This window comes from Simochromis diagramma, unplaced genomic scaffold (assembly GCF_900408965.1).
Source record: "Simochromis diagramma unplaced genomic scaffold, fSimDia1.1 OVJJ01000371.1, whole genome shotgun sequence".
NCBI classification, from domain to species: domain Eukaryota; kingdom Metazoa; phylum Chordata; class Actinopteri; order Cichliformes; family Cichlidae; genus Simochromis; species Simochromis diagramma.
In genome coordinates this window covers 1,092,076-1,104,852 of record NW_024386920.1, presented here as the reverse complement: position 1 = coordinate 1,104,852, position 12,777 = coordinate 1,092,076, and the positions used below count along the sequence as shown (strand labels likewise).

General features: G+C 42.6%; 1 protein-coding gene across 14 annotated transcripts in view; it reads left to right on the top strand.

Annotated features, from left to right (window-relative positions):
* Nucleotides 1-12,777, top strand: part of cacna1g (calcium channel, voltage-dependent, T type, alpha 1G subunit) — a 309,568-nt gene that overhangs the window by 150,620 nt on the left and 146,171 nt on the right. The gene's annotated exons all lie outside the window — the stretch shown is intronic.

Below are 12,777 nucleotides of genomic sequence, written 5' to 3'. Positions count from 1 at the left end.
CTTGTTTGCTATTAGCTGTTTTTCAGTATGCTTCAAATCAAGAGAGCAAAAACAGCAAAGAGTGATCTTTGTATTTTTTTTTTAATTCACCTCTTTCAATCTTGTTGAGGCTAAAGTTGAAGTTAAAGTTGTTTTAGCAGACTTGATGCTTAGCAGACAGCTAAAATCAAGTCACTAAGTTGGACCACTCAGTTGTGTTCTCTTGATTCCCCTTGAAGCATGCTGAAAAACAGCTAACAACTATCCTGTGCATTAAAATTAGTATCCCTTTTGCCCTGACCCTGTCTCCCCTCACCCTAAGCTGTTGCAGCAGATGGTTGCCTTTCCCTGAGCCTGATTCTTCCAGGTTTCTTCCTGTTAAAAGGGAGTTTTTCCTTCCTACCATCGCCAAGTGTTTGCTCATAGGTGGTTGTCTGACTGTTGGGGTTTTCTCTGCATTATAGTAGAGTCTGTACATTATAGTAAAATAAATAAAACTGATTTGAACTGATGCTGAGGAGTCCTGTAAATAGAAATCAAAAGGCACATCCAAAAATGGATACTGCTTGCTTCCCAATGGCCAGCAAGCAGTATTTTGGTTCTCGTGATGAACTAGGCTTGATAGCCAAAGATATTAGCCATATGGTTTTATCTTATCTTATATCTTATATTGGGTCTATTTGCCTGTAATGTTGCTTGCTATAATTGTTGGTCATGCAGGTTCAGTTCCTCCACAATGGCGGTATGTAGGTCAGAGGCAAGTTGATCCAAGGTTGGACACCTTCAGCGTCTCTGTGTTTTGCTATTCTCCCCATCCAAACAGTTTTGGTCTCTGACAGATTTATAAGCAATTTTCCAATTCACCAACTTCTATTAAAGGACTGTAGTTCATAGCGACACTCACAGACTGACTGTCACACTTGTTCATTACCCTCCACGAATCCCTCAGTCACTCGCCCTGTCTCGCATCCTCGCCCATCTCATACTTACTCTCACACCCTCCCCCAGAAAGAGTGCCCCCTGTTCCCTTCCCCTTCTATTCCATCGGTCTTCATTACTGTTTAATCAGTGCAGATTGAATTTCCAGTGCACACATTAAGGTTTAAATAAATCATAAGGATTTCTATAGTACCCCAGCAGTCCACTTGGTGCCTTCCTTCTTAACTTGATATCAGCACCTGCAATGCTTTCATTTTAGATACAGATCCTAATTATGTCATTGGCTTCTCTCAGAATCATTTCATCGCAATGTGTTTGAGTGTATGTGCGTGCAGGTGTTTACCCCATGTGGGTGCATGAATGGGATATCAACCCCCTTCCTCACCCATTCCCCCAGCCGATGACACTCTTAAGCCCCTTGTATAATCTCACTCTCTTGTCAATCAAAGCCATTGCGGGGGGTTCACCCTTGCTCATTACCCCTCATATGCAACACACACACACTAAGAGAGTGCACAGTTACTCACACTGACTCGCTCATTAGGCATCCAACCATCCCTCACCCTAATCATGGAACTAATAGTGGCATTCATGTGCGGATGATTTGGTCTGACTCTGGCCCTGTGGGGAAAATGTCATTGGGTAGATTTGTACTGGTGGTAGTGATGGGGCGGGTGGTGGGGGGGATGCCTTTGGTGTGGCTTCTATCTGTCTTCTGCCCCCGTTTTAGCTTTTTTGCTGTCTAATCAGATCCTGTGGAGAAACTTGCAGCATTCATCATGACTCTGGGTGGGGATGTTTGTTGTGTAGCTCGGGCTATTTGGAGGTAAACTGAATTGAATCTGAACACGTGGGTTCTCCAGTTTTTCAATGTTGGCCATTCATGTCCTAGATGATAGAGAGGTTTTAGAGTATGAGGCTTTTTCCCATTTCTGTTTTTCCCCTGTTTCATTAGTTTACAGTGATACAAAGGCCAAAGCTGCAGTTTGACATTTGAAAGTTCACCAAGTTGATAAAAGAATTTGACTTGCCTAATTGGCGCATTTGCCACATTTTAAAAGAGGTGATGTGGCTTTGAGTCATACATGCAAAAGCAGCTCTGTCCACATAATTAATTATATAATTTATTATTGATATACAGTGCTCAAGCATATTAAAGAAACACTTAGAAAAGTCATCAGATCATGCTGGATATCAATACTTATACAGCCTGGGTAAGGTGTTAGGAGTGAAAGGATACCAAACTGTTTGATGGAGATTGGTATTATCGTTAAGGCTGAAGTCAAAGACACCCTGAAAATCAAAGCGCAAATATGATGAAGCAGGCCGGTCAGTTCTGCTGGAATTTCATTGCATCAACTGAAAATAGTACTCAGTAGTTTGTATGGCTACCACCTGCTTGTTTGAATGCCTGGCAATGTTGGGAAATGTTCCTAACGAGATGACGTTCTGGGGGAACCCCCCAGATCTGGACCAGGGCATCACTGAGTTCGTGGATAGTTTAAAGTGCAGCTTGGTGGCTTCAGATGGACTGGATAATGTCTCAGGAGTGTTCTCTTAGATTTAGGTCAGGAGAGCGTGGGACAGGTTAAAGGTATCAGTTCCTTCATCCTCCAGGAGCTGCCTGCGTACTCTTGCCACATGAGGATGAGTACAGTCATGAACCAGGAGGAAGCCAGGACCCACTGCCCTAGCATCAGACCTGACAGTTGGTGCAGGGATTTTATTCTGATATCTAATGGCAGACCATCACTGACCTACCACCAAACTGCTCACTGTGACTAACGTTACAGGCAGCATAATGTTGTTCATGGCTTCTCCAGACCCTTTCACGTCTGTCACATGTGCTCCGGGTAAGCAGATGTGACAGGTCCAACACGTGGACCTGCTAATTCTGATATTCTATCACGAATGCCAATCAGGATATATGATGACGAACAGCAAGCAAAGGTCCCACTAGAGAATGTAGGGCCCTCGAGCCACCCTCTTGAAGTCTTTTTCTGATTGTTTACACCAATGACCTGCTGGAGAACATTTTTGTAGTGCTCTACAAAAGAATAGATACCAGTCCTGCTGATGGGTTAAGGACTTGTCCAGCTCTCCTAGAGTAACTGTGTCTCTCCTGGAATATTTTTCATGCTATTGAGACTGTGCTGGGAAACATAGGAAACCTGCCAATAGCATGTATTGAGATAACACCCTGGACGAGTTGGACTACCTATGCAACCTCTGCAGGCTCCCAGTATCTCCTCATGTTACCAGTAGTGACAGTGACCATAGCCACATGCAAAATTAGTAAAAAAAAAAAAAAAAAAAGCAGTCAGAAAAGATGAAGAGGGAAAAAATGTAATTTGCCTTAACCTGTGAAATCATTCATGTTTTGGGGATTGGTGCTAATTTCATTAACACCAAAGCAGACACCAACACCAAATATCTTGTCTAAATATGGTATCTGATATTTTGTTCTGATTTTACTACCTTATTTGGGAGGAGGGACAAGTGGTATATTTGACTTATTGGCAGGCAATTATTTTATTATATTTTTAAGTCACTTAACAGTTGCCTAAGAATCACTAAAGTATAAAATGGCACCTTACTTAAGGGATGAATCATTTTTGTGTCTATACATAATAAACAACTTAGCAGCGAACCCATTTTAAATAGCATCTGCAGGCACTTTGTTGCTAGAAGCAACACAATTTGTTCCCATTTCTTTAGCTGAATCTATGAAAAATGCCAAGGATAACACAGTTGGACAAGCATGAAATAGTGTTCTTGCACCAACAAGGTGATTCCCAAAGAGCTATTAGCTGAAAACTTGGTACAGTATATCTCAGCATAGAATATAGTGTGTTTTTAGAAATTTGAGGAAATTGCCCTTCTTTTTCTGGGGCACAAAAGAAGAAGTGGCAAAAACTATCTATAAAAGATGAATGATATCTGAAAGTCATTTCCATAAGAAATATGAACAAATCCATCAAAGACCTGACACAGGATCTCAGAGATGCAAATGGGACTTCAGTTGAGCCACCTACTGTTCGGTGGGGCGTCATCAGAAATGGTCTCAGTAGAAGGGTGGCTGTCAAGAAGCCATTGTTCAAAAGCTTCAGGAAGCCCGGAGAACTTCCTGAAGTCTACTTAAAGAAATTGAACGAAAACTTGTATCAGAGAGTTCAGGCTGTGTTGAGCTACAAAGATGGTCATACTAAATATTGACTTACAAACTCTTGTGTTGTACAAACTCGGGCATTTCAGTAAATTAATCTTTTTCCCACTTGCCTAATGAAACACAAAGAAATACTGGGTGACTTAAGACTTATGGACAGTACTTTACATGAATGAAGTTAACGGTGATTCAGTGCTCTCAGAGACAAAAGAGAGATGTATCAAGTTACGTTGGGGAAAAATATCTATCAAGAGGGAAAAAAGGCTTTTAAGAACATTATCTTCTATCAAACTAATAACCTTTCTATTGTGATTTTTAGTCGACTTGACTGTTGATTCAATATTTGCAATTTTAGTGTTCTGGTGACCACCAAAATTCAAGTTAATTTAGTGCTTGAAAACAACCGCTGAAATACGAGTGCCTGCAGACCGAGTGGCATGATTTGCTTCAAGAAGGAGTTTTGGCGGGAAATAAACTCCCTGGTGTCTCTCTTTCGTCCACTGTGTGCACAGAGATGCATCTAGGCCAGTGTATTTCCGCTGTTCCATCTGTGCCTCACAATTAGCATTATGTAGAGAGTTTCCTTAGTAAATCTGTTAACATGGTGTGAATATGTTGCAATCAACCTGGGGTTATTCAAATCCAGTGTGAATTGGGCTTAAGAGCTGCTTATGCATGAACATTAAATGCTCATGTTTCTAAGTGATTAGCCAGCATTCTGGGCTCAGGTGTAGAGCAGCTGACCACTCCACAGGTTGAAAGAAAGCCATTTGGCACATTAACAGCAATTACTCTAATGCAGTGAGCATCAGCTCTATGCAATGTAGGTGTTGTGTAGGAAAAGGTATTTTATTTAGCACCAGCAAAGTTTCAAATCACCAATACTGTCATTGCTATTTAGTATGGATGGGTATATAATGTGTAGACAGGGTTGCAGTTTGCTATGTTGAAATGGAAATGGTATATCTCTGCTACTGGAGAACAAGGGAAATGCGTCACCATACTCAATAGATCTATTTACCTATCCATCTATCTGTGATGACTCTCTAGTTTTAATTGTCAGTTGTATATTTCAATATATCAAAAATGTAAACGTAACTAAAGCTGCAGGTGACACGTGGCTGCACACCTCAGCTGATGGCTTATATGCAAGCACTTACAGGTCAGCACCTTTTGCTAATATGGTAAAAACTTTCCATCTCCAGCCTTGTATTTAAATTTCTTGTTGCTATTAGTCCACTGCTGCCAAGAATGTAAGTCATCTGAACCTGGCTCAGCAAATGTATAAACTGTTAAGAGTTCACATTCCTCCTTGTTGTTATCCGGAGCCCCTCGCGGGTCTTTTTGGACTTTTTTCTTTGTCTTACCTTGAGTCCATATGGGAACAGAAGGCTGAAGCTCATCCTAAAACACAGACACACGCACATCTTCACACTCCCGTTAACGAGCACATTGTTCCTGGGCCGGTGTCCACGTCCGGCACTCTGGCAATGATTGATGCGCTAACATGGCAGTCCTGCCAGTGGAAGTGACAGATACATTTCGCAGGCTCCATCCGCTGGCTGCCAACAAAAAAACAAAAATCCCAGACTGTGTCACCACCATATCACCACCCACTGTCTGCCATCTGATTGGCTATTACCCTCACGTCCAGTACCAGTCCGCAGGGACCTTGTACCAGCCTGTCATTGGCTAAATCAAGGCAGACATGACAGCCAGTGACATACCTCTGTGTAGTATTCAAACGGAGTTACTGGGTGCTCTTGTGTCCAGAATACAGTGTTTTCTTGGGTGACAGAGGAGCATCCCCGGCTTTCTTCAAGATATTCAAGGCAAAAGGTGCTTCTAGTAACTATTTAATAACCACATTCTTTAATATTTAAATATATATTATCAGCAAATGCTACTGTTGTATCCTCGAGTCAGCTGCTACAAAATTCAAATTGAAGAGAGCTGCATTAATAGGTTTTAGTTACAGACCTTGAGGCACTGAAAGCTAGAATACTAACTAGAATGCTGAAATGTAATTTTTCCTGCCTTGTGTTTATAGGCGTAAAGGTGCCATTGTTGTGCAGGGAAGGGGGAAAAAATCATTTTTTATCCTCAGGCTTTAGTTCACGCTTATTTTACTATGCAACACGCAGTATTTTCAGAATAGAAAAGGAATCCAGCATGATGGATTCTCATCTACCAAAGTTCCTAGTAGACTTACCCGCCAACTGAAATTGTAATTCCTTATTTGGTTTTGGTTTTAATGAATTTTCCCACCGTGGTTATCGGCAAGTTCTTAATTCCGAACAGCAGCTGCTGGGATTAAAGAGGAACTCCACTGGGTTTATGAATACATGACAGTGTAGTAGACATGTGGCGTACTACATAGCCTTTGAAAGTGATTGTAGCTGCAGAGGAAGTCAGAAAAAATACCGAGTGGTGATACCATCGGGACACTATGAATTTAAACGTGCATTTTAAAGCGCGTTTTAAAAAGTATGGGAACAAAAAAGGTGTGGGAACTGACAGACAAATACATTTAAGGTTTGCGTCATAGGACAATTGAGTTTCTGGATATTATGATCAGAATCCCCATATATACTTTTTGTCTTTATGAGATGCATTTTTAGGACCAGTGATGTAACCCAGGTGACCCAAAGTCATGTATTAGCCCTATTTTATGTCACAAATGGACACAGACATTTTGATAATATCATAATAAATGTAAAGGTACTGTGAATAGAATTTAAGGTTATTTAATAGACAAACACAATGTTGTACACATAAATATACACTGATTCTTATTAACCTGGAATTAAGCCACTTAACCTTAAATGCGCATAAACATAATTATTAATTCCCAGTATTGTTGTAATTACAACTTCTCCAGAGAAGTGAGAACAACAACAGGTAGTTATAAGCTAACATTATGCCAGCTAATGTGCCGGCTCTGAAAAACAATTTGTGAATAAACTCTCATATGATGAGAGGATGTAGTCAAAGAGCCCGAGTCCAACAGGGTTAGATCGACTTGCCGGCTAATAGCTGCTAACAGCAGCATTGACAGAAAAGTTCAGGATATCCTCAACAACTCGCCTCAGTATAGGTGTCATGGGACAGAAGTGAGCTTCAACAAATCATTGACTGATATCAAACTCCCATATTAGTCAGTCAGTTTTACAGCCATTTCCAGGGTGACGAGACGTGGACACCTACAGCGGCCACCATAGCTAGCATTGTGCACTTGAAGTAGGAGGAGTAAGAATTCAGTTGACTGCAATCTGACATCTAGTGGTGAGATTTTACACACGTACCCTTAATTTAACAAGCAAAACAAAGCCGAATCATTCTGAAGCTTAACACAACAAAAAATGCCAAAAACATCATGAGACAAGTTACAGGTACCGTCCGAGGTTTGTACTTTACAGAAACCGTTCTTAAACTTACTGTAGGAGCAGTATTTGACTTTTAATCTGTTCCTATTTTAATCATAAGCTTTTATTAAACCTAATCAAGTCGTTTTGATTGAACCTACCCGAAACACTGGCTGAAAACTAAAAGTCAAAGTTGCTGCCATCCCTCCTAACGTGGACGTGATTTTGTTTTTTATACTTCCTCATCTAGCGAGACAGTATTCTGGAGGACTACCCTGCACATTGCAAACTAACATTAAATATGCACTCAGTGTGTTAAATGAAGATAAGTTAGGAATGAGAATGTGTTGATCTTACTGAACTTTTGCCAAAGCTTAGTTCATCCGATTATGTCTTTAAATGAGGCAATAATTCATGGGTAACTTAAGAAACCGAATAGATTGCGTCAGGTTGGAGGGCAAAGGTGGTTTTATGCCTCAGGCTTGCAAATGAGCAGACGTAACAAGATAAAACTTTTGCATTCCTCCCAGACTCGGTGAGTCTCGATGAAACTTTTGGCTGCTGCGAGTACGCCACATTTGAGCGATTGATAAGCTGGAGGCAGCAGTCAATAGGTGATTATCACAAGACACACAAGACACACACTCTTACCCATCCCTGTCTTAATGAGACTGATTAATAGCCCTCAGGCACTTGCTGATTGTTGAGCTGCCTCATGTGCCCTTTTCCCCAGAGCCTTATCAAACTAGCCCACACATATGCTCAGGTAGAGCTCGTACACATTTTCCTCACTTTCTCACACACCCGCGAACCTGCAGTGCATGCACATGCAAGCTGTTATTTCTACCCATGCATCAATAATACGTAGTGTTTCATCCTGTTCTCCACGCTCTGTTAGGCTTGGTGTTTGAGCTGTACCAGGTTCATGCACACTGTCTTGTACTTCCACCCAGATACGCCCTAAAGGCAACAGCAACACAGGAACATTATCAACCTCGCAGCTCCCAGCACGACCATGCCTCCTCCTCCTCATCCTCCTCCTCACCCTCCTCCTATGGCACATTGTTTGCCAAGCCACAGTACTGTAATTAAAGAGCTCACAAGAACGTCCTAGCGTCTATTCTTCCCTAAGATGTTGGGAGAAGGGTTTTATAGAAAGGCCTAAGTCACCCCCTGACTTTTGCTGTTTTATTGCGATGTAAATACAAGAGGGAGAGCCTGGATGAGTCAGGGGACGGGTTTGATCCGGAGGGCTCCTTGTTTAAAGAGGAGAGCTGAAGTAATAACACGCTGATAAGGTTAGAAAGAGTTCAGAAGAGGAAGTTGTTTGCCAGAGGATGAAAGTAAAGAATGTCGCAGCGTAATCCTTGCTCTCCGCTGTCAATCTTTTGCTGTAAAAAACAAAAAGCTCTTTTTAGTCGAATCTTATTATGACAAGAACACCCCCAGAAGCTGTTGGCGTGCGAGTGATATTTCCTTGCCTAAAGACAGAAGAGATTGTATTTTACTTGAATTTTCGGTCCCAAGTCATTTTCAAGGTTTTAATCTGCCACAGTTTCTTAAGGCTTGAAGTTCAGGTCTTTGATCAGCTGGAATATTCCCAGATAAGCAGAAGACGAAAGCACGCACAATCATCACCCCACAGCTGTGTTTTGTCAAAGAGATTTGATGCAGGGGTAAGTGCAAGTGAACAAGTAGATGTGTAAAAAGGTGGAAAAATGTTCCTTTTTAAGCCATCATTTGTTTGAGTGAATGATGGAGTCTAGGGCATCATTTATCACATCCAATCGTTCCTTCAAGCTTATCCAACTAGCCTCACAGCTGGGCCGGAGTCTATTGCAGATGAAATGGTGAAAAAAGGGTAGTACAAAGAAGAAAAATAGTATCCAATCAAGTTAAACCATCTTCAAATAAATACATATAAATATTGGGCTGAGATCTGAGGAATTCGTAGTCCAATCAATACCTCAAACCATTCTTGAGACATTTCTGATTTGTGGCTGGGAGCATTGTCCTGCTGAAAGAGGTCACAGCCATCGGGGTATACTGTTTCCATGAAAGGGTGTATGTGGTCAACAATGCTTAGCTGGTGGTACATGTCAAAGTAACATTTCGGAAACATGATTTGTCCAAGCAGGCTACTTTCTTCCATTGCTTGGTAGTCCGGTTCTGTCCAGTCCAGCTCACGTGCCCATTGTGGACAGGATCCAGTATCCTGACTGGTATGTGACCATGCAGCCCTGTACACAACAACCTGTGATGCACTGACACGTTCAGCTACACGGGCCAGCCTTCACTCACCCTGTGCATCAGTGAGGATTGGCTGCAGACTGGCTGCTGTTTCTTCCTTTGACCACTTTGACCAGGAACACCCTACAAACCATCAAATTTCGGCCCATGTCAAACTCGCTCAAATACTAATCTTTCCTGCTTGCTCGCCTGGTTCCTTATATACCTCACTCGCTATCACCTGATAGCCAAGATGAAAAGATAATCAGTGTTATTCATTTAACCTGCCAGTGGTCATAAAGTTAAGCCTGATCGGTGTGTTTATATATGTATATTGCACTCACTCACTCATATAAATTGTGTATCTTTAATTTAGGGATTTGTTTATCTGCATTTGCACAGCTATGCCCATGTGGGTTTGTTTGTATGGAAGGCCCGTTGTGGAAAATGGATCAGTCTGACTCAGTATGTAGAATAATCATAAGCATAAAACTATGTGAGTAAACTAATTTAGATTTTTTTTCAGTGTCTGTTTCTCATAATTTTGTATCCACTGGTCAATACAAAAAAAAAATTCAGATGATTACAAAAGTTTAGTTCTAAGCCCGTTCTCTTCATCGGGTTTCATTTTTTTCCACATGGACTCTGGCTATGAGTCTCATGACTCACTTACACAGAGGATTATTTTCATTTTGGGGACATGCAGTCATCTCTGTCTGGAGTCGCTTACAGCGAGCTTGTTGCCGTCCACTCAGAGCAAATAAGAAGAGACGCAGGTGTACGCTGCCCCTCGACTCAGAAAGCCCATTAGTTCACAGTACACAGATTACAAAGCTGGCTGGGCCGGAGCTGGACCTGGACAGCAGAGCAGAGGAAGCAGACCTAATCTGCCTGCTAACAGATGGCTCCCCCGATCACACGCAGCAACCCGCCTGCCAGCCGTGTTGGAATGGAGTGGCTGCCCACGGCGAGGTTGGAGAGGGCACACAGGCGGAGGAGGAGATGATTGTTATTGAATATGAAATGTCGATCACTTGGAATGAGCACACTGTAGAGGTCGGGAGAGGCTTGGTGGATTGATTGTCTTACCTCGGACATAAACAGAGGTTCTTCTTAAGAGATTCATGCTTGCGTCTGTCACTGTTTAACAAGTTACTCTCATGAATGGCTCTGATCCAGACGATGTATTGTTTAATGCCCTGATTTATACTCCTCTCACAATAGCACTCTGCAAAACAAACTGTTGCCACTTCAAATACTTTATGTCATCTTACTTCTGGCTAAGTTGCTTCCTAACTGCCATCACGCCTGTTCCAAATACCAATCGCTCAAAGCTGACTTCTTTAATGTTCAGCCATTACAGCCGTACCAGCTCTGAGACTCTTCTGGTTTTGATCATACTCCGGACATATTTAGAGTATATTTTTAAAAAAAGAAAGAAAGAGAGAAAAGAAAATTCCTTCACATACCGTACTTGAATAACATTAATATGTTTACCGATGACTACAGCAATTCTAAGATGGTTAATGTGATGAATGTGTTGTAATGTGTTGCACTCTCACTGTATGTGAGAACCCAAAGTGCCCGAAGCTGCGGTTCCCTTCGTGACCACTTGAGGCTAGCTCTGAAAATAAGTCCCCAAATGTAATTTTCAAAGATACAGATGAAGTTTTCTTCATTTAAGTTGATTTTATTTTACTGAAAATTGAGAACACATGCTTTCTAACTAGGTGCCAAAACATTGACTTCAAAATGCAGTGTTTAGAAACCAGTGACATCATGATGGTACGTCCTTCTTCTATGAACAGTCTTTTAGTCTTTTGGTGGTTTTTTTCTCTCCAATTGAAATAACCGAGTTCACGTAGCTCTTTCATAACTCCAAGACAACATTTAGTTTCTTGGAAATAATGAGCCTCACTGTGAATGCAGCACAAGCAAGTACAATTATACAATAGATTATATGAATATGCAAAAAGCAAAATAACAAACAAACAAAAGCACTGCTATATATTACATATTTAATCTATCATAACTGGTACTGCACGGGGTTCTGACAAATATAGCCACTTTTGACTGCTGGATGAATGCTTGGTTAGTAACGTCTATGTATCTTGTCATGTTAGCAATAACTGATTGATTAAAACTCACTACTAGACTAGTTTTGTTTCCACTCATTGAAGTTCCATCCATCCATCCATCTTCATCCGCTTTATCTGGGGCCGGGTCGCGGGGGCAGCAGCCTAAGCAAAGAGGCCCAGACCTCCCTCTCCCCAGCCACCTCCTCCAGCTTATCCGGGGGAATACCAAGGCGTTCCCAGGCCAGCCGAGAGATATAATCTCTCCAGCGTGTCCTGGGTCTGCCCCGGGGCCTCCTCCCGGTGGGACATGCCTGGAACACCTCACCCTGGAGGCGCCCAGGGGGCATCCTTGTCAGATGCCCGAACCACCTCAGCTGGCTCCTTTCGATGTGGAGCAGCAGCTGCTCTACTCTGAGCCCCTCCCGGATGGCCGAACTTCTCACCCTATCTCTAAGGGAGAGGCCAGCCACCCTTCAGAGGAAGCTCATTTCTGCCGCTTGTATCCGCGATCTCGTTCTTTCGGTCACTACCCACAGCTCGTGGCCATAGGTGAGGGTAGGGACGTAGATCGACCGGTAAATTGAGAGCTTCGCTTTTACACTCAGCTCCCTCTTCACCACGATGGACCGGTGCAGCGTCCGCATTACTGCAGCTGCAGCCCCAATCCGTCTGTCGATCTCCGGCTCCCTTCTCCCATCACTCGCGAACAAGACCCCGAGATACTTGAACTCCTCCACTTGGGGCAGGAACTCATCCCCGACCCGGAGTGGGCACTCCACCCTTTTCCGGCTGAGAACCATGGCCTCAGATTTGGAGGTGCTGATCCTCATTCCCGCTGCTTCACACTCGACTGCGAACCGTTCCAGTGCGAGCTGGAGGCCCTCACCCGATGAAGCCAACAGAACCACATCATCTGCAAAAATCAGAGATGAGATTCTGAGGCCACCAAAGCGAAAGCCCTCCGCCACTTGGCTGCGCCTAGAAATTCTGTCCATAAAAATTATGAACAGAACCGGAGACA